General features: G+C 42.4%; 1 protein-coding gene across 1 annotated transcript in view; it reads left to right on the top strand.

Moving 5' to 3' along the window:
* CDH13 (cadherin 13) overlaps positions 1-22,368 on the top strand; it is a 1,084,595-nt gene that overhangs the window by 774,267 nt on the left and 287,960 nt on the right. The window lies entirely within an intron of this gene.

Below are 22,368 nucleotides of genomic sequence, written 5' to 3'. Positions count from 1 at the left end.
AATGAAGTCCAGCTATCACAGTCTCTACCAAGGAACTGTGCAGGTGATTAAAAACATCACTGAACACCACCAGGAGATCGGCGTCAATTAAGATCAAGTAATGTGTAATTTGGAGCAGGATATCCATCTGGACACAGATGTGGAATTAAAATTATTTGAAGTCTCAAGCAGCTTTCAAGCTGGTTAGAGAAGAAACAGTTCAGCACCCAGGATAGCTCCCAATGAAGCTATGATCCCAAGAGTTCCCTGGATACAGCCCCCAGGAGCGTCAGTAGACCCTGTTCTCTCTCAAGGTAGTTCATGGCTGAGGGTTCTCACATGAGAACATATGCACACAGCTCAGCACATATTAGGTGTTGACTGAACAGCAGATGCCACCGTTATCCTGAGTGTTTCAGCAATGGCCACACCTTCAGCCCTGGCAGGAGGCTCCACCAGGGCCCCGAGTCTTCTAATAGGATAGAAGCTTTGTGGTTTATATCACTGTGATTAAGGAAATAAGTCAGGTTTGAAAGTTACCCTGCATATAGGTGATAATTAAAACTGTGGGAATGGATATAATTAATAAGGAAGAATTTGAAGGAAAGTGTGATCAATGGCTACATATGGAACATGGGGAAACACACATGTTGTTGGGTGGGAGGGCCAAGAGGAACTGGTTCAAATCCTTTCAAAGAAGAGCAAAAAGCTCAGAAGATTTCAGGATCAGGAAAAGTCAAGAGAAGAATGAGTATCAAGAAGAGGGTTGATGTTCAGGATACACTGAGCTTCAAGTAAAGGAATCCAGTCCACAGTAGATTAAACAATAAATACACTGAATGAATTTACGTAAAGTGACCAGAGGTAGGTGGTTAAGGGTAGTTCAGCAGCTCATCATGCCACTGAGAATGTAGGTGCTCTGCATCCTTCCAAATCATCATCCTCAGCTTGTTGCATAAGGGTGGCAAGATGGCTGCTGCAGCTCCTGACACACCAGGATCACATTGAAGGAGAATGAGATGAGAGTAGACAGTGAAGGGAAGGTTCAAGGTGCTTGCTGCTGCTTTGGAGGAAAGAAAAGCTATTCAGAAATTTCTGCAGACTTTTCATAGCTTTTAATTGTCCAGAATCAATCATGTAGCCACTCCTACTCGCAAAGGGGACTAGCGAAGTCTCTGACTTGTCTGGCCTCTTTTCCTAGTGTGCAGTAGGAAGGAGGCAGTTGGGAAACAGCTTGTGGTTAGGGTTAGAGACTGCTATGTCATTAATATAACAGTCTCAGTGTTCTTCGTGGAGTTGAAATGCTTCTTCCCTTAAGTTAGTTCTTTTAAATAAGCTAATAAAATAGGCAATATCACCCAGAGTACCTTCTCATAAAAGCAGTGAACAAAGTTTGGGCAATCCCCAACCGTGATATTTCAGTTGTTAAAATTGATGGCAATTCTTTTTTGTTAAAAACTGTGGCTCAGTGGTAAAGAATCTACCTGCCAATGCAGGAGACATGTGTTCGATCCCTGATCCAGGAAGATCAATTAAGCCCATGCACCACAACTACTGAACCTGTGCTCTAGAGCCAAGAGCCACAACTACTGCAGCCCACACACCCTAGAGCCCATTCTCTGCAACAAGAGAAGCCACCACAATGGGAAGCCTGTGTGCCACAACCAGAGAGCCGTCCCCACTCACCACAACCAGAGAAAAGCCCACGCAGCAACAAAGACCCAGCTCAGCCAAATAAATAAAACTATTTTTTTTTAAAAAACTGTCACCATCTGAAAAAGCACTCAGCTCGTTTTTCTGACATAAAAGTTAGGTCATAACTCACTTATGGTAGGAGTCTTAGTTTTTAAGAATCAATCATTCAGGGAAGTTGGTAGATCTTGTGGATTTATATGTGAGCTACTTAACTGAGAATTTATTATAGTTTGGAGGCCATTTCCTCCTCAGTTAAATATTTTAAGACCTTAGGATTATTCATAGTACTATTTTCCATAGTTATATTGTACTGTGTAAAAATAATTTGTTTTGAAGATATCGTATCATTGATCTAAAAATCATATTTACACTCACTTAAGAAATCATAAAGTCATTCTCTTTATCAGAGAAACTTAAAAACCAGGGCCATTTCTATTGCATTGAGGAGACATTCAGGGAGTGTTGATCATTGTAAACTGAAGCATCAATGATTCTAAGTTGGGACAGTATTTCAAAAGAAAATGATGGCCTGGGAGAGTGTTTGAGATGATGAATCAGCTGGTTTCTTACAGTATCAAGGCTTATAATTTGAAACAGAATAGATTTTAATTTCTTGCATGAATTAATGAATACTTATGATAGATCCTTTAAAGCCTTTTCTGATGCCTGATCAAAAATAGCGCTTCTTCAGATCTATTAATTTTCTTTCAAATGGAAAATCAGGAAAAGGTTGAGTCACTGTGCTGCTAAAATGATCATTGAATTAAAGAATGTTTGACTTCTGCCCTGACCTCCAAAATCAAATATCCATTTGCTGATATGACATCTCACTTGTGTGTCTAGTAGGAATTGTGAGTGCAATGCCAGCTCAGTATAAACGGAACCACTTGCCCCCCAGAACCTAGGAGTCCTTCTTTCTTTACTTTCTCTCTTGTCCCACATCCAACGCATCCAAAATGCATCTTGACTCTGTCCTCTTCCCATCCCATCTATGAGCGTAGCTGTCCTAGTTGCATCATCCTTTACCCAGATTGCTCCAGTAACAGCGCTTTTTCCACTCTAAAGAATCTCTTCAAAACACAAGTCAGATGATGACACTCCTTGTGGGCTTCCCATTGCGCCTAGAATAAAATCCTAATCCTTTGCCAGGGTTCAGAAAGCCAGCCCCCCCAGCCATCATTCTCCCCTCTGTGGTAAGCTCCACTGCATCCTCGGGTTCTTTGTTGCTCTCACAACATGCACCTGGCTTAGGGCCCTTGCACTGGATGTTCCCTCAAACCCCCTCTGCTTTCCGTTCTCATCTTTGCCTGCCAGCCTCCGTGCCATTGAGGCCTCAGTTTAAACATCTTATCAGACAGGCCACCTTGTCAACCTGTGCTGGATGTCTTCCATCTAGACCCACTCTCTGCCCTTGGTGACCCTGCTGTGTGCTCCAGGAGGGTGACCTGTCTGCCCTGTATCAATGGGCTCCTTTGCCTCCCAGCTTCCTGTTATGTTCAGCCAATCAAGGGTGACAGCAGGAGACAAGAGGGAGGGTAAGAGTGAGGTCATCAGTAGATGCCCTTCCCCCTAGCTCCATCCCAGAGGGGTCACCACTGAGTGGCTGCATCCCTTAACCAAAGGTCACGGCCCCTACCCAACAGTCTTCTCTCTTCCCCCTCCCTCTCCCTGTCTCCTCCTCTGCCTTCTCCTCTTCTCCTTCTTCTCCACTCCTCCTCTACCCCTTCTGCTCCCTCTTCTCCTGTCGTCGTCCTCCTCTTGTTCTTCTTTCTATTTCTCCTCACTTTCCTTTTCTTCTCCTCCTCCTTCTCCTTCTCTTACGTCGTCTCTCACCCCCCCACTTTCTCCTTCTCCCCTTCCACCTCCATGCGGCTCTGAAGACCATTCTTTCAGGTGCTGGAACAGTAACTATAACTACATCTTACATAACTATTTACATACTTGCAAATAGTCCCTTTATAAATGTCTCTCAGTGTTTCCCATTTGAGTGTGCCTTACATTTCCTTCTACCTTAATTGATACACAAAACAAGAAATTATTTGTTATTCTCTTCAACATCATCACATTTTAACTCTTTACACAGCTCTTCACATATCTTTGTGATGTTATTATTTGTTTGCTTGTTTATCTGTCATCTATCTCCTCCAGTGGGAATGTAACTGCCAAGGAAGCAGGCACATTACCTGTTTTGTTCATCGTCGTGTTTCTCCCTAGTGCCTAGAAGGGAGCACTGAATAACTGAGCTAATAGTTGATCATGATTTCATGTTAATAAATGTTACAAGTGCTAATTAAGGACTGTGTGTAGGATTGCATTGATTTGAATGTTGTTTAGTAAGTTGTCCATGGCATAGGAACGAGAGAGGGAACAGAGTCCAGAGAGAGCAAATGCAAAACTGGAGAGATAATTAGGTACCAGACAAGTCTGGTATCACCTCATCATTTAATGTATTTCAGGAGTGTCAATATTTTTTATCCCAAATAGAAAATCAGGAGACAGAGATTTAAAGGGAAAAAAAAATGTACGACTCAGAGAGCTCAAATCAGGTGCTCTGTGGAAACCTAGAGTGGTGGGATGGAGTGGGAGGGAGGTTAAAAAGGGAGGGAACATATGTAAACATATGGCTGATTCATTTTGATGTATGGAAGAGGCCAACACAATATTGTAAAGCAATTATCCTCCAATTAAAAATAAATGTTTTTTTAAAAAAAGAAATGGGAAAATGTATCTGAGATTGGTCACTAAGAATAAGTTATTTGCTAATTGTTGTCTTCAGTTCAGTTCAGTTCAGTTCAGTCGCTCAGTCATGTCTGACTCTTTGCGACCCCATGAATCACAGCACGCCAGGCCTCCCTGTCCATCACCAACTCCCAGGCCTCCCTGTCCATCACCAACTCCCGGAGTTCACTCAAACTCATGTCCATCGAGTCGGTGATGCCATCCAGCCATCTCATTCTCTGTCGTCCCCTTCTCCTCCTGCCCCCAATCCCTTCCAGCATCTGAATCTTTTCCAGTGAGTCAACTCTTCGCATGAGATGGCCAAAGTATTGGAGCTTCAGCTTTAGCATCAGTCCTTCCAATGAACACCCAGGATTGATCTCTAGAATGGACTGGTTGGATCTCCTTGCAGTCCAAGGGACTCTCAAGAGTCTTCTCCAGCACCACAGTTCAAAAGCTTCAGTTCTTCGGCGATCAGCTTTCTTTACAGTCCAACTCTCACATCCATACATGACCATGGGAAAACCATAGCCTTGACTAGACGGACCTTTGTTGGCAAAGTAATGTCACGTGCTCAGTAAGTGGTGGAAAGAAGAAGGGAGAAACAGGGGTGAGAGGAAGGAAAAGTTACTGGGGATACTTCAGCCTTAGATATCTCATCATGTGGCAATACAGGTAAGATGCTTAGAATGGTACCTGGAACCTGGCAAACACACAGAATTATTGGATGAGAGTGATGGCTACAGTAATGAGGAGGAGGAGGGAAATCTGGCAATTATCTCCTACATGCCCGCTATATGTCTGGCACTGTGCAGGATGCTAAGATTACAAAGATAAATTAGACAAGCAGGATTCATATTCTATAAAGCTTCATGTTTTATTCTTAAATATATGTTTTCATTTATAATTGTACATAAAACTGCAAAATCATTGGAAACTTTTTTCTTTCAATCTGCTATACTGACCCTGAATCTAAAAATAACAAGGGTCCCACAAGAACATCTTTTGTTTCCTTTTCTTTACTGATGGATAAGGTTTAAGAATTATGTACGCTTTCAGCAGCCTCTAAAGCATTGCATGTATTTGCAACATCACACACGTACGTGCTTTCCCACGAGAGCAGCTTTTAACTGTGTCATTATTGAAAATTCTTGTTTTATTCGATTCTTATGAAAACACAAAGAGGAAAAAAGGCCTAAAGCAACTCACTCCTTACTCTTTCAATAGCAGCATCACTGAATGATCTAGCTTCTGCCTTTAGGAGAAAATTCCAGTAATCCTAGACCTCTCACCTTTTATAACTGATTTCCCAGAGGGTAATTCACCAATGGACTTCTGGTTCCTCTATCAGAAAAACAAACAGACAAACAAACAAAGCAAGTGTTGGATAGACCTTGTCTAAAAGTCTGAAATAAATGTTTTGATTTTCAGAATCCCTTCTAATTGCAAAGACAAGGATATGTCTACATGATTGTAACTGTCCACAAAGACTGTAGTCATAGCCACGTATCTATCTCAGTGAAATTCTTTATTATAAGTGATTACATGAGAAACCCCATTAATATATGAGATCTAAATGTACAAAAAAGATCTTCACGACCAAGATAGTCACGATAATGTGATCACTGACCTAGAGCCAGACATCTTGGAATGTGAAGTCAAGTGGGCCTTAGAAAGCATCACTACTAACAAAGCTAGTGGAGGTGATGGAATTCCAGTTGAGCTATTTCAAGTCTTGAAAGATGATGCTGTGAAAGTGCTGCACTCAATATGCCAGCAGATTTGGAAAACTCAGCGCTGGCCACAGGACTGGAAGAGGTCAGTCTTCATTCCAATCCCAAAGAAAGGCAATGCCAAAGAATGCTCAAACTACTGCACAATTGCACTCATCTCACACACTAGTAAAGTCATGCTCAAAATTCTCCAAGCCAGGCTTCAGCAGTATGTAAACCGTGAACTCCCAGATGTTCAAGCAGGTTTTAGAAAAGGCAGAGGCACCAGAGATCAAATTGCCAACATCCTCTGGATCATGGAGAAAGCAAGAGAGTTTCAGAAAAACATCTATTTCTGCTTTATTGACTATGCCAAAGCCTTTGACTGTGTGGATCACAATAAACTGTGGAACATTCTGAAAGAGATGGGAATCCCAGACCACCTGACCTGCCTCTTGAGAAACCTGTATGCAGGTCAGGAAGCAACTGTTAGAACTGGACATGGAACAACAGACTGGTTCCAAATAGGAAAAGGTGTACGTCAAGGTTGTATATTGTCACCTTGCTTATTTAACTTATATGCAGAGTACATCATGAGGAACGCTGGGCTGGAAGAAGCACAAGCTGGAATCAAGATTGCTGGGAGAAATATCAATAACCTCAGATATGCAGCTGACACTACCCTTATGGCAGAAAGTGAAGAGGAACTCAAAAACCTCTTGATGAAAGTGAAAGAGGAGAGTGAAAAGGTTGGCTTGAAGCTCAACATTCAGAAAACAAAGATCATGGCATCTGGTCCTATCACTTCATGGGAAATAGATGGAAAAACAGTGGAAACAGTGTCAGACTTTGTTTTTTTGGGCTCCAAAATCACTGCAGATGCTGATTGCAGCCATGAAATTAAAAGACGCTTGCTCCTTGGAAGGAAAGTTATGACCAACCTTGATAGTATATTAAAAAGCAGAGACATTACTTTGCCAACAAAGGTCCGTCTAGTCAAGGCAATGGTTTTTCCCGTGGTCATGTATGGATGTGAGAGTTGGACTGTGAAGAAGGCTGATCGCCGAAGAATCGATGCTTTTGAACTGTGGTGCTGGAGAAGACTCTTGAGAGTCCCTTGTACTGCAAGGAGATCCAACCAGTCCATTCTAGAGGAGATCAATCCTGGATGTTCATTGGAGGGACTGATGCTAAAGCTGAAACTGCAATACTTTGGCCACCTCATGCGACGAGTTGACTCATTGGAAAAGACTCTGATGCTGGGAAAGGTTGGGGGCAGGAGGAGAAGGGGACGACAGAGAATGAGATGGCTGGATGGCATCACTGACTCTGTGGACATGAGTTTGAGTGTACTCTGGGAGTTGGTGATGGATAGGGAGGCCTGGCGTGCTGTGATTCATGGGGTCGCGGAGAGTCGGACACGACTGAGCGACTGAACTGAACTGAACTGAAATGTATTTCTCTGTTTGAGAGTTGAACAATCCACAAGTCCCTTTTCCCTTCTTCCAGTGTCCCCCAAGGCGTCCCTGACAATCTTTAGGGCTCCAGGGAACATTGGGATTGGATGGGAAGTGAATCCTGGTGGCCTATCCCATTTCCCATCATGCTAAAGCAGCGTAGGACTTGGTTGGATGCCATGACTGGCCTTCTAGACACACACAGGTAACTGATGTGAATGAGAACTTCGCTCAGAGCTAATATAGACTGAAGACTTTCTGGTACCAGCCATTTCTTTTGTATGTGCATTGCCCAGAGCTCCATCACAACACCATCCTTGGAGCCATAGTCAGTTAATTCTAATTGCACAAGCCAGTTTGATTTCTAGGGTCCCTCTCCCATGACCCCCGTTTCAGAAACCTCTCTTATTATTTCTTTTTGAAGCTGCTATCATGAGAGGTAATTCCAGATGGAATATTTCCTGGACTCAGATAAATGAATATAAATATTATTTGGCCATTTTCTTAATTTTGGAAGAATCACTAAGGCCCATCAAAGATAAAAAGGAAGAAATTAAACATTTTCAAAAATGGTTTTACAGGAATCAAAAATAATCCTTTGCCCTGGACAAATGCTCTCAGAATAATATTATGTAATGTCTGACTTTTTTTCCTCTCAATTATAGTTATTTCATGCATGTTATAAGATGAAGCCATTGTGTCAGTCGGAGACCAATTTTAATCCCAAGGTTGATTAGACGGTTAGCTCTCCCTGGCTTGTGCACCGTCTCTTTGTTCTACATCCTTATATTCACACAGCCATTGATTTACACACGAATAAGGATTTGGCCTGATTCATTAGTAGAACGTCCTAATGAACACTTGGTTGCATTTAACCTTTTGCTGCAACAAAAGTCTCAAGGTTGCCATAGTAATGGGAAATTAAATCCATGGAGCTATTCCTCCTCCTGAGTGACTCAAATCTGCTATCGCACCATAGCATGCCTGAGACCTGGGTCCAGTCAGAGCTGCGATTCAGCTCTTTGCCAATCGAGTTCCAAGCTGTGGGTGATATTTGCAAAAGGTCATTCTGCTCCCCAGTCATTAAAATGAATGAAACAACTGGAGTGTAAACTGGGAGGAGGGAAAGGTTGTTTCTCTGGCCATTTGAAGACTTAGGAATTGAAAGGAGACCAAGATGTCATCTAATGTTGGTTCCAACCAATGTTCAACTGAGCCATAGGATATCCCTGAAAGATGGTCCTTAGGCTTTAGCTATCCAGGAAGGAGAGTCCAGCTCTGGAGGTGCACAGCTCTTAATATTCTTCCCTGCCAACCAGCCACTTACCCTCTGAATGCCTAGCCTCTGCCAGGTGTCAGTTCCTGAATAAAACTAGCTCCCTGTGCTCCAGAGCTTCACAGAGAAGAGTGCCTAGTTTAGAGTGTCCCAACTTAGATCATACTCCCAAAATAATTCTTACTTAACTCATAACTCCTTCCAAAATATCTTCTCCTACTAACTCCTCTCCCCATCCTCCCTTCCACTGTTGACTTTGAAACTTTCTCTCTACCCTCTCTATTCCCTGTTCTCGCTTATGTTTTTGATCATCTCCTACCGCACATCCTTCCTACTCATCTTTATAGAAGCTCAGTCCTTCCCTAACTAACCTTCAGTGTACAAATATATCTACAGATATCAACATTCTACATATATCTTTTATGTTTCCCTTACTTCTTCCCTTCTTGCTTTCTTTTCCTTTCTTTATCTCTTGTTTCCTTTCTTCTTTCCTTTTAAATAAAGGCCATAATACTGTCCAGCACTGTTAAAGGCACTAAGATATAGCATTGAAACACTCATTAAGCTTATAATCTATTGAGAAGACTGAAAATAAGCAAAGGTTAAAAATATGTAATAAATCAAATGATACATGCAGTAGAGAAAATTGTTTTGTTTTTTTTTTAAGTGGAATTAGTTCTTTTTCCAGTCCTCTCAACCCTGATATTTCAAAACTAAGAGGTAAGGTCAACATTCTTGGGGATCCCTTGGAAGAATCTTTCTTCCATCACCCTCCTTGGTCAACTCTGTCTCTGAAGCTCACGCCATCTGATTATACCACCTCCACATCCCCTGGCCTCCAGATTGATGTCCCTGTAAGACAAGGAATGTGGGCCGCTCCTAGAAGATGAAAAAGGCAATTTATGGGCCATGCCCTAGAGCCTACAGAAGGAGCCAGGTGCACTGGCACCTTAATTTTAGCCCCATGGGACCCATTTCAGACCTCTAAAACCAAAAAGTCATAAATCTAAGTGACTTTAAGCCACTAACATTGTGGCGATTTGTTGCAGCAGCCATGGGAAACTCATATAGGTTGTAACACCAGTAGATAACACCGCAGGCATGCAAGGGCCTTCAGGATCCCCACCTTGTCAGGCCTGAGTGCAGTTAAGCACTGGTAATAAGCTGCCCCCACACACACCTTTTCTACATAGTTGACCAGGGCCCATTTGAAACAACATGAACCTCTAATGTTATTACATTAACATTACAATAACATTACAATAACATTAGAGGTTCCTCTAACATGTTCCTCTCATAACATTAATAAGCATGCTTCTGCATACCTTCAGGGCCATGGAGATTTCTTAGAGCCAGTTGAGAACCTGACAGCCTTGTTAGCTCTGTGTCACTTCACTTGTGAAAGGCAACAGGAAGGCCAGAGTGATCTATTGCTGGCCCTCTGGTCAGTTCCACTGGCCTGAGTTAAAACCTTCAATAGAAGTGATCTCTGGTAAATTTCTATTTGTGCATGACACAGAGAGGAGTCATTCAGGTTTATAAGGTTAATGTGAATGCTTTGGTGGCTAGGTATGAGCATTTTAATAGAAGAATGCTGTGTTTTGACTGCTCATATTTATTCCGTGAGGGGAAAAATGAGTTTTATTATTGGGGTTGATATGACCTTCCATGGGACTTGGGAGGATTCAATGCCTGGGAAACACTGCAAAATAGCAGGGAGCAAAAACAGTTGACTGTTATGGGAAATTCACTTTTTATTTTTAAAAACATTGGAAACATGCCATGTGTCACTGTTAGTTTGACCTCAGCAGTTAGATTTTTTTTCTTTTTTTATTGGAGGCTAATTATTTTACAATATTATATTGGTTGGTTTTGCCATATATTGACATGAATCTGCCCCAGGTGTACATGAGTTCCCCCTCCTGAACCCCCCTCCCACCTCCCTCCTCCCTTTATCCTCCCTCTGGGTTATCCCCATACACCAGCCCCGAGCATCCTGTAACAGGCATCGACCCTGAACTGGTGATTCGTTTCACATATGACAACATACATGTTTCAATGCCATTCTCCCAAATCATCCCACCCTCGCCCTCTCCCACAGAGTCCCAAAGTCTGTTCTATACATCTGTGTCTCTTTTGCTGAGTCATATATAGGGTTATCATTTGCATCTTTCTAAATTCCATATATAGGTGTTAGTATACTGTATTGGTGTTTTTCTTTCTGGCTTACTTCACTCTGTATAATAGGCTCCAGTTTCATCCACCTCATTAGAACTGATTCAAATGCATTCTTTTTAATGGCTGACTAATACTCCACTGTGTATATGTACCAAAGCTTTCTTATCTATTCATCTACAGATGGACATCTAGGTTGCTTCCATGTCCTGGCTATTATAAACAGTGCTGCAATGAACACTGGAGTGCATGTGTCTCTTTCAATTCTGGTTTCCTCAGTGTGTATGCCCAAGAGTGCAATTGCTGGATCATATGGCAGTTCTATTTCCAGGTTTTTGAGGAATCTCCACACTGTTCTCCATAGTGGCTGTACTAGTTTGCATTCCCACCAACAGTGTAAGAGGGTTCCCTTCTCTCCACACCCTCTCCAGCCTTTATTGCATGTAGACTTTTGGATAGCAGCCATTCTGACTGGTGTGAAATGGTATCTCATTGTGGTTTTGATTTGCATTTCTCTGATTATGAGGGATGTTGAGCATTTTTTCATGTGTTTGTTAGCCATCTGTATGTCTTCTTTGGAGAAATGTCTGTTTAGTTCTTTGGCCCATTTTTTGATGGGGTCATTTATTTTTCTGGAATTGAGCTGCAGGAGCTGCTTGTATATTTTGGAGATTAATCCTTTATCAGTTGCTTCATTTGCTATTATTTTCTCCCATTCTGAAGGCTGTCTTTCACCTTGCTTATAGTTTCCTTTGCTGTGCAGAAGCTTTTGATTTTAATTAGGTCCCATTTGTTTATTTTTGCTTTTATTTCCAATATTCTGGGAGGTGGGTCTTGGAGGATCCTGCTGTGATTTATGTCGGAGAGTGTTTTGCCTATGTTCTCCTCTAGGAGTTTTATAGAATCTGGTCTTACATTTAGCTCTTTAATCCATTTTGAGTTTATTTTGGTGTATGGTGTTAGGAAGTGTTCTAGTTTCATTCTTTGACAAGTGGCTGACCAGTGTTCCCAGCACCACTTGTTAAAGAGACTGTCTTTTCTCCATTTTATATTCTTGCTTCCTTTGTCAAAGATAAGGTATCCATAGGTGCATGGATTTATCTCTGGGCTTTCTATTTTGTTCCACTGATCTATATTTCTGTCTTTATGCCAGTACCATACTGTCTTGATGACTGTGGCTTTGTAGTAGAGCCTGAAGTCCGGCAGGTTGATTCCCCCAGTTCCATTCTTCTTCCTCATGATTGCTTTGGCTATTCGAGTTTTTTTTGTATTTCCATACAAATTGTGAGATTATTTGTTCTAGTTCTGTGAAAAATATGTTTCTGGGTTGTTTTTATATTTGTTTGTTTGTTTTTTCATCGACAAGATTTTCTTCTTATGTTGTCAAATGAGAGAATAGAGCTCTACTTTTTTAAAAAGCTCTGCTGGGTATAGAGATGACAGTGACATTTCATGATTTATAATGCTTTGTCAGAATAACTCTCTGAATGAGCCATGAAAATAAGCATTCACCTACAAAATCAGAACTTTCTGCACTTGGCAACTAGGAGATGTGTAAGACACTCAAAAAGATTTGTTGCCAGAATGAGAAGTAAGTAGACATATTAGAAATCAGTTTGTAAGACAAGGAAACAAACAAGATTCTACATCTGCTTGACAGTGTTTCTCCTTGCCTTTGTTTGTTGAGGGATAAGCCACACATATTCATTTGTTTGTATTTTAGGGGAATTCTATCTGCTGCATTGATTCTGCTGTTTTCAGGTTAAATCGGTTGTTTCAAATTTCCCTATTTTCCAATGCATTCAACCACCATTCTTGGTTTATTTGTTAAAATAACCATAGCACTGGACCATAAATCCATTGCATTTATCTTTAGTAACCAATTCTAGAAATTCGTCCTACCAGTTTCCCTCTTAAGGGGCACAGATACCTGCTCTCAAAATATTTCCTCGACGCAAGTGTCTTTTCCTCTTGGCATAGTCAGACAGTTACAGAAGGAAGAGAATGGAAAGTCTATCATTTAGGACACTGGTAGTGATAGTGGGACAGGATATTGCTGTCAGGGTCAACTGTGACTTCTTTCCATAAGATGAGGTCAGAACAACAGCTTTCACAGAAAGGTCTCACTGTGTGTTGTGAAATCACTTCATGACCCAGAACTTTGCCTCATTTATGGAAGGGAGGCCCATTTTACATGATTAATCTAAAGCAGGTCTCTTCAACCCCTCTTTGACGAGGGTTGAACCCAAAGAATTTCTTTATGAGGCATGGGTGCCTTTTACAAATCTCTCCTCTGACAACCAGTCCTAAAGGAAAACTGTCAGCCCCTTCAGGCCGGAGTTAGTTCATCATTGTATTCCCTGCCAGCACAGAGTTGGTCTGCCACCATACTTGTTGAATGAACCCATTGAATTATACACTAAAAGACAATAGAGAAATATGCACATGCACACACACAAGCATAGACACACATACATAGCCTTGAAGATGATCCAAAAGAAAGAGAAAAGAGCATGAGGTAAAGAAATAAAAGTATGTGACCTGCTTTCCTATCCAACAGCCTAGTGTGTCATTTGGTAATTAGAGAAACTTCCCTTTTCCACAATTATTAATAGGATTGGCCATCGCTTACATCTCCACTGGACCATAGTCTTAAACTTTTCACTCTGCCCCACCTCAACTTCTCCTCAGAATGCCAAGAAAAAGGGTACCAGTTTAGGCTTATCTTTCCAAGAAATTAGTATTTTGCTTCAGTAACTGGGCCCAAGCAGAGATCCTCCTGTAAAACACCTTTGCAATATTCCTCCATGACATGCCCTCACTGTTGACATTGAATTGCTTACCATTGTTGAAGCTAAAGCAGTTGATTCTTATTTATTTTCTCTCTACTTTTCAATATTACACATAGTAGACTCTGTGGGTTAAAAGGGAAGTTAAACGTAGTCCCATTGCATCCACCTTCTGATGTTTGAAATCCTGCTTCTTTATCTTGTAATTTTCCAGTCTCTGCTTAAGTGTTTGCAGTGGTGGAGAATTTACTCTCTAATCAAATAGCTCATTCCATTCATTGTCAAATGAGGTTGTAAGAAGATTCTTTATCAACACTGATCTGAAATTCCTATATTCCTATCCAGTAGTCATATCTCTATTTAGCAGTTTCCCCTTCCATGTTCCAGATACTTGGGGGGAGAAAACTTTATCATGCTCTTCTTGTCTATTTCAGTCTAAACACTTCTTTCACTTGTTACTTTGTTGGTTTAATTGAACCAACTAAGTTGTCACAAGGCAAGCATGGGTTAGAGTTCTTTCGCCACCTCGTCTCCTTATCATTTTCATTATTCCTGCAAGCATGGTAGCAGGAGGCAATGGCAGAGAGGAAATAAGGCAGAGGTGTGCAAACCATGGAGGTCTTTGTAGAACTTTGTGTGAGCTCTGGATTTACTCTGAGTTACATGGGAAGGCACTGGAGGCTTTTGAACAGAAAAGGGATGTGATCTAACCTATGTTTTAACATGATCCTTTTGGCTACTATGTTGAGAGATGGACTGAAGGAAGCAAGAGTAGAAGGGATACCAACTGAAATTTTCAAATGCCCCAGGAGATAGTCACTCAGGCTGTTGTGGAGCGCTGATTGCTGAGAAATGGTCAATTGTGGGTGGGTACAATCCAGTTGCTCACTTGGAAATCTATGATTTGCAGCAAACACAGCTTGGAAGCAAACAGGAATCCCAGTCACATGGAGCTCTGTCTTATCTACAAGGCTGCCATGCATGTCGAATAAGAGAGAATTAGTTGTCAGAATGAGCCACTGGAATACCACTGCTGCAGTCATTGTTTGAATGTTCCAGGCCCAGAACTCTGCGCTCATTGCATCCTACCATTCAGTCCTGTGACCGGCCTGAGGGGTTTGCTCATGGTCCCTAATCACAGATGAGGTAACTGAGGCTGAGAAACGTTAGGAAATACATCCCTAGAGGAATGGCCAGCAAATGACAGATTGGGGTCATATTTTCTTGTGGTAAAGAGAAGAGTGAAGGAGGATTCCTCAGCCCACCCCACAGCTTTGATCACAGATGCTGTAAAGATAGCAGTAAAAACTGAGCTTTAAAGTAAACGTTTAGAGTGAGGTCAAAGAGGGCTCTGGCCTGCAGGGGCCACCACGTGTCTATCTGACTGGGTGAAGAAAGGTTTAGAAGACTCTGGGCTCATATGGATGTAACAAGCTGCCCCCAAGGCATCTCCCCAGGAAAGTTCTGGAAGGCAAAGTTGCATGACACAGGCAGGCAGGTCTCTGCAGCTGCCTTTCCCACACAGCCTTGGAGGCCGCACATCTGACCAGGAAGAGCAAACAGGTCACTGGAGCGTTTTCGATACCTTAAACATGTGCTGTTTGAAGGAAATTCTCATTGTCCTGTTTGACTTGATCCTTACAGCTCCTCTGCAGTGTTGGGACTGGGTTGTTTTCATTTTGCAGGAAAGAAACCAAAGGTGAAAGAGGTTCTATTGCTTATCCATGCTCTTGGATGAAGCCCTGGCATTCCACTTTCCAGTCCCTTTGTCTCTCCATGGTACCATGCCACAAGGAAGGAAAGGCACACAGAAATCAGCCACAAATATTTATTGAGCACTTACTGTGGGCCGGATACTAAGGAGCAAAACCAAGTCCCTGCTTTCTGGAACTTACTGCAGGAAGAGTGTGAGGACCAGGGAGGAATCACCCTGCATTGTGGGCCTGACTCTTATTTATTTGATGGTATGATCAGTTGGTTACGCAGTATCTTGGGGCCTCACTTTCCTTGCCTGTAAAGTGAGGGAAATAGAACTTAATCCTGCCTTCTCTTTAAGCTTGTGAAGTGGGTCCAATGAGTCAGCAGAAAATAAAAATCTGTGACATCTATCTCAACTTCTCTGTGAGTAGGGACTTCTGTTCCATGTAATAGAATTCATGATGTGAGAATACATGGCAAACTACACTGACCCAGGATAAGTAAGGTCGTGAATGGTTCTCTTCATGACCCTGCTAATTTTACCAAAGGCAGTTAGCTTAATTTTCTGTGACCAGAAGAAGTTCCTCATTTCCATTTTCATTAGCTCAGCGGCCAGGTGTGGTTTCTCCTAAAAATGTTTGACTCAGGAGCACCACCGTCAGAAGATTGGTTAGCCTGGCATGAGAGAAGGATGCCCTCCCACATCCAGCCACGTTGACCTGGTGACAGACGAAGCAAACAGGCTGATATAGATTCCTGACGATGCCTTTAGCCACTGTCATGTCACATCACACCTGTTTATGCAGAAACCATGCAGAAGGTGAGAGGGTTTCAGTGCCTTTATTGCTTAGCATCATGCTATTGGTAATAGTTCACAAAGATTTTTTTTTCCTCATCACAAAACACTCTCAATATAAAAAATATGAGTTATACTTAGTGGCTCATTGAAAAGTGTTTTCTTTGCGTGGGGTGAAGGAAAATCAATCTTTTCTATTGCTTATTTTTCTTTCCATTCAAGGTTAATATTCAGAGCATGATCAGATGGTCTTACTTTACAAGGTGAGAGGTTTCCCAGAAGTGCAGGACAGGGCTCATTAGTCCAGTGCAGAAGAAATTGTTCAAAGCAATTTGAAGGGGCATCGTTAATAGCCCAGTCTTCTTTGTACATAAGCTGAGGTCCCACCTTGCTGCTCAGGTTAATGAGGTTTTCCAGTAACTACACTCATTCTGCCACCAGTTCAAGAAGGACCCTGTTAGAGCCAGTTTGTGTTACATGGTAGAAAGACTGTAGGGTTTGTCATCACAAGATCTGTGTTTGAGTCCCAGCCATGCCTTTCAATAGCTGTGTGGCCTGGGCTCTGAACTTATTTCTCCACTGGTGTGATGAGGGTGCTTTCCTCAAGGATCATCAAAAGACAAAATGGCTCAAGTGTTGTTCTTATTATTGAGTCACTAAGTCGTGTCCGACTCTTTCCAACCCCATGGAATGTAGCCCACCAGCTTCCTCTGTCCTCCACTATCTCCCAGAGTTTGCTCAAATTTATGTTCATTGAGTCAGTGTTGCTACCTAGCTATCTTTTCCTCTGCAACTCCCTTCTCCCTTTGCCTCAATCTTTCCCAGCATCAGGGTCTTTTCCCATGAATCACCTCTTTGCATCATGTGGTCAAAGTACTGGAGCTTCAGCTTTAGCAACAGTCCTTCCAGGGAATATTCAGGGCTGATTTCCTTTAGGATTGACTGGTTTGTTCTCTTTGCAGTCCAAGTGTACATACTCAAAATCTAACTTAGAATTTCTCCTCCACTCCTTCCATCCCAACTCAATAAAAACCCAACATCCATCCAGGGTCCAAAGTAAGAAAGCATTTAGTCCTCTCCCATATTTCCCCCAGGGCTTACTCATGCCCCAGTCTTAGGAATGCCACCCCTTCATGTGAAAACATGTCTATTCTCTCTGTGTCCACTGCCTCCACTCTAGCCAGGGGTATGCCATCATTCCTCTCTTGTACCACCTGCATCTATGAAGCCCCCATTTAATGTGTCCTTATTGGTGCAGTCAGAGTTGTCTCTTTCCCAAACGCTGGTACCATGCCCTGCCTTCAAAGCCTCCAAAGCTCCCTGTTGCTTCTGAAAGATAAACTAGGGTCTAACTCTGACTGGTCCAGCCCCTGCTTCCTCTATTTTCCTCCTCATTCTACTCTGCTGTGCTCCTGCAGTCCACCCTGGCCTTCCTTGATCATGCCATGCTCTCCCCCCCCAACCCCGGGGCCTTTGTTAGTACTGATCTCTCTGCCAACATGCTATTCCCCAAACCTCACCTCCAGATCTAGGTGACTCGTGCTCAGCTTATGAAACATGACTTCCTCCCTCCACACTTGTCGCCTTTGTCCTGCATTTACTGTTGTGGTTATTGATTGTTGTCTGCCTTCCTCATCATGTTGCCAGCTGTATTGTGTGAGGTAGGAATCTTGTCTGTTTTGTCCCCTATCTCACCCCCATTAAGAGGCTAACACAAGCCCAGCACATAGTAGGCACTCAATAAATACTTGGGGAATAAATGGGATATAAACATGTCACATATTTTAAATTTTTTAGTAAAGTAAGCCATCGCGAGTTTACTTTGTACCAGACACTGTGCTGAGTGTTTCCTCATAGGCAAAGTTGTGGTGAAGCCAGCTGGTACCTGACATGAGAATCAGTTGTGTATGTTTCTTCCCAACAGACACTTTGGTAGCTTGAAATCAATCGGCCATAGTGGGAGTATTTATACCACAAAAATTGGCAAACTTAGAAATCAGGTTGTCTCCCTGCTGCCAGTTGTCTCCTGGCTGGTTGTTAAACATTTACCAACATATCAAATGAAATGGAATCCCAGATCAAGAGCATCTGAATAACTTCAATGAGTTGATATATCAATGGGGAGGAGAAAATGCAGGAAGGAAAAATGCCCCTGGGGGACTGCGGTCAACACTGCTCATTGTCTTCCAGTCTGTTCTCCCTCCCCAAGCAAGCCACCAAGAGTCAAGACTGCATTTCTCAGCCTCCTTTGCGGCTAGATGTAGCCTCTATGACTAAGTTTGGGACATTGGGCCATGTGGGTGCCTCCAAGGAGCACCCTTTATAAGATGCTGACGCTTATCCTTTGTCATTCTTTAATCCCTGTTTTCCTTCCTGCTAGGTGAAAAGTAGGCAAGAAGGTGAGCTATAAGCAGCCTTCTAGGGAACAGAGGAGCCACAAGGCAGAGCAAGAAGGTAGAGTCTGAATATCTCCACTATTAAAGGGCCCTCACCAGCTTGGGGTTCTCAAGTCAAGAAAGGTGAAGTGGTTTGCCATTCCCTTCTCCACTTGACCACATTTTGTCAGAACAAATGCTGGGAAAGATTGAGAGCAGGAGGAGAAGGGGATAACAGAGGATGAGATGGTTGGATAGCATCACCGACTCAATGGACACGAGTCCGGGCAAGCTCCAGGAGATAGTGAAGGACAGGGAAGGCTGGCATGCTGCAGTCCATGGGGTTGCAGAGTCAGATACAACTTAACTACTGAACTGTACTGAACCAGCTCGGGACTGCCTGCATACACACTTCTACAGGAGACAGAAAGAAACTTTGGTGTTTTCTGTAGAGGTTCTTTGTCACAGTTCAACTGTCTATTGAGTAGGGTGTGTGTGTGAAATGAATACAGCTGTATTTGTGTACAGGCTTTCCTGTAGCTCAAACGGTAAAGAATCCACCTGCAATGCAGGAGACCTGAGTTTGATCCCTGGGTCAGGAAGATCCCCTGAGAAGGAAATGGCTACCCACTCCAGTATTCTTGCCTGGAGAATTCCATGGACAGAGGAACCTGGTGGGTTACAGTCCCTGGGGTTGCAAAGAGTCAGACACAACTGAGCAACTAACACTTACACTTTTTCACATTTGTGTACGTGTATGGGGTGGAAGGTGTACTGAAGAGATTGAATCTCCTGCACCATCTAATGAAGAGATTTCAAACTATGTCTGTGAATCAGCTGCTTGCAAAGTATTATATTTTAGTGTTTTAATTTCTTTTAAATAGTTAAAAATCTACAAGCAACAGTAAAGGAGGAATCAGCATCCACCCCATTATTAAGCTGTAGCCCAAGTTCAGTACATTATGCTTATTGCGGTTTCCACTGATTCTCCCATATCACCTGACATTTAACAGGCTCTCAATAAATAGCTGTTTAATAACACCAAGGTCCTACTGTAGAGCACAGGGAGCTATAGTCAATATCCTGTGATAAGCCAGAATGGAAAAGAATATTAAAAAAGAATATATTTAAAAAATAAATAAAATAAATAAATACCTATTTAATCAATCAACATGTGGTCTCATAGACCCAACGACATTTCATCACTGAATAGGTTTTCACAGCCAATCTCACTGAATAGTCATATTCTAGATTAGTGGTTTTATTGTGGCATGATTTTGCACACTTCCCCAAGGGAAGCTTGACAAAGTCTGGAGGCATTTGGGGTTGTTGTGACTGGGGTGTACTACTGGCAGCTAGTGGGTAAAGGCCAGAGATCCAGAGATGGCCCTCGGTGTCCTACAGTGCCAAGGGCAGCCCCACCACAAAGAGTTATCCAGCCCCAAATGCCAATAGTGCCAAGGTTGAGAAGCTCTGCTCTAGAGATGACAAATGGGCTATTGCCAACTGAAAAAGTTTAAGGAAGAGTGTAACAAATTTCTTGGTCTGAAATTCCATTTCATTGGTTATTTCATTCTTAGGCAATCTCATTGCATGTGTTCCTCCACATTGGGGTTTATAGTGATTTAGCTGATCGCCAAAGAATTGATGCTTTTGGACTGTGGTGTTGGAGAAGACTCTTGAGAGTCCCTTGTACTGCAAGGAGATCCAACCAGTCCATTCTAAAGGAGATCAATCCTTGGTGTTCATTGGAAGGACTGATGCTGAGGCTGAAGCTGCAATACTTTGGTCACCTCATGCAAAGAGTTGACTCACTGGAGAAGACTCTGATGCTAGGAAAGGTTGGGGGCGGGAGGAGACGGGGACGACAGAGAATGAGATGGCTGGATGGCATCACCGACTCTGTGGACATGAGTTTGAGTGAACTCCGGGAGTAGGTGATGGACAGGGAGGCCTGGCGTGCTGTGATTCATGGGGTCGCGGAGAGTCGGACACGACTGAACGACTGAACTGAACTGAACTGAACTGAACCATGAGTAGTGTTTATTATCCTTAAAAAAAAGTGTTGAACAATGAATAGTAACATACCCAAGTACTCAGTTGTGTTCTTTGGCTCAGAAGCCTTTATGCTTTTTTTAAGTTGGTATGAGTTCATCAGTCTGATAGTGAATCTGTTAGACTCACCTGCACTGATAAACTTGGATCTCTGAAAAATCTTGGGGCTTTTACATGCCTATCATTTAAAGCATTAGTGATACACTAAGTAATGTATTCCATGTGTAATTTCAGTTACGTGATAATAAAAAGAAAAATTTGAAAATTTTGGTCAATTTCTGTTGTGCAGCTGGAAGACCTTCAGAGTCTCTCAAGGTCTGCCGTGAATGTATGATTTAGACCACAGCTCCTCCATCATGACATTTAATCCATAGAGATAAATCATCATGCACCATTGGTAGGGCTTCTTATGGATAAACAGGCCTAAAATAATTATCTTTAAAACTCCATCAGAGCCTCCATCAGAAACGTAACAGCCTTTTTTTTTCCAAAGTGAGAGACTAGGATGATGAAACTGTTTCATGATTGTCATGCCTGGGACCAAATTAAATCAAAGTCAAAACAATAAAATGAGCTTTCCTTTGGCTGTCCTTGAGGTATTCTGGGTCCTGTTCCTTTCCCACCAGTAGACAGATATTCATGAGCATTAGATCCTGACATTGGCCACCAAGAAGATGCTGTGGTGTGTAACGGTTAAGAGCACAAACCCTAAAAGCCAACTTTCATTTATTGGCTGTGTGACCTTGGGCAGGTTACTGAATCTTTCTGTGCCTCAGTTTCTTTATCTGTTGAGTGAGATAATAATAGTCCTTACCGCATGGAGATATAATAAATACTAGATGAACTGACGTTGATAAAGCACTTAGAATAGGCAACATGGTATACATATTTGATTAATAAAATAAAGGCTTCACCCAGTGACCCGTATATCTTTCCGACTTACCCTACATCCAGTCTATGTAATAGACCAGCACTATAATGCCCACTGATGGATGGATGAAGAAAATGTGGTTTATACATACAGTGGACCACTATTTTGCCTTAACAAAAAATGAAATCCTGTCATATGCAGCAGCATGGATGACACCATGCTAAGCGATACTAGCCAGTCACACGTGGACAAATACTGCACGACTCCCCTTGTATCAAATACATAAAACAGCTGAACTCCTAGAAGCAGAGAGACGAATGGTGGTCACCGGGGGCTGGCGGGGAGGGGAAAATAGAGAGTTGCTGCTCAACCAGCATAAAGCTAAGGTATACACAATGAGTAAACTTTAGAGATATGTGTTCAACATTGTACCTATAGTTAACAATACTATTTGTGCACTTAAAATTTTGGTGAGAGGGTAGCTCTCATGTTAAGTGTTCTTAACAGAAAAATTAGAGAATAGAAATTAATGTGGGATTCGCTTCCCTGGTGGCTCAGTGCTGAAGAACTTGCCTACCAACGCAGGAGACATAAGAGACGTGGATTCGATCCTTGAGTCAGGAAGATCCCCTGGAGGAGGGCATGGCAACCCACTCCAGTATTCTTGCTTGGAGTATCTCATGGACAGAAGAGCCAGGCGGGCTACAGTCCATGGGGTCACACAGAGTCGGACACGACTGAAGTGACTTAACACACACGCATGCAACTTAAG

This window comes from Moschus berezovskii, chromosome 22, assembly GCF_049115385.1.
Source record: "Moschus berezovskii isolate FMDL1 chromosome 22, NW_MosBer_1.0, whole genome shotgun sequence".
In the NCBI taxonomy this organism is placed as follows: Eukaryota; Metazoa; Chordata; class Mammalia; order Artiodactyla; family Moschidae; genus Moschus; species Moschus berezovskii.
The sequence above is the reverse complement of the archived record's forward strand: the minus strand, read 5'-3'. Positions and strand labels throughout refer to the sequence as shown.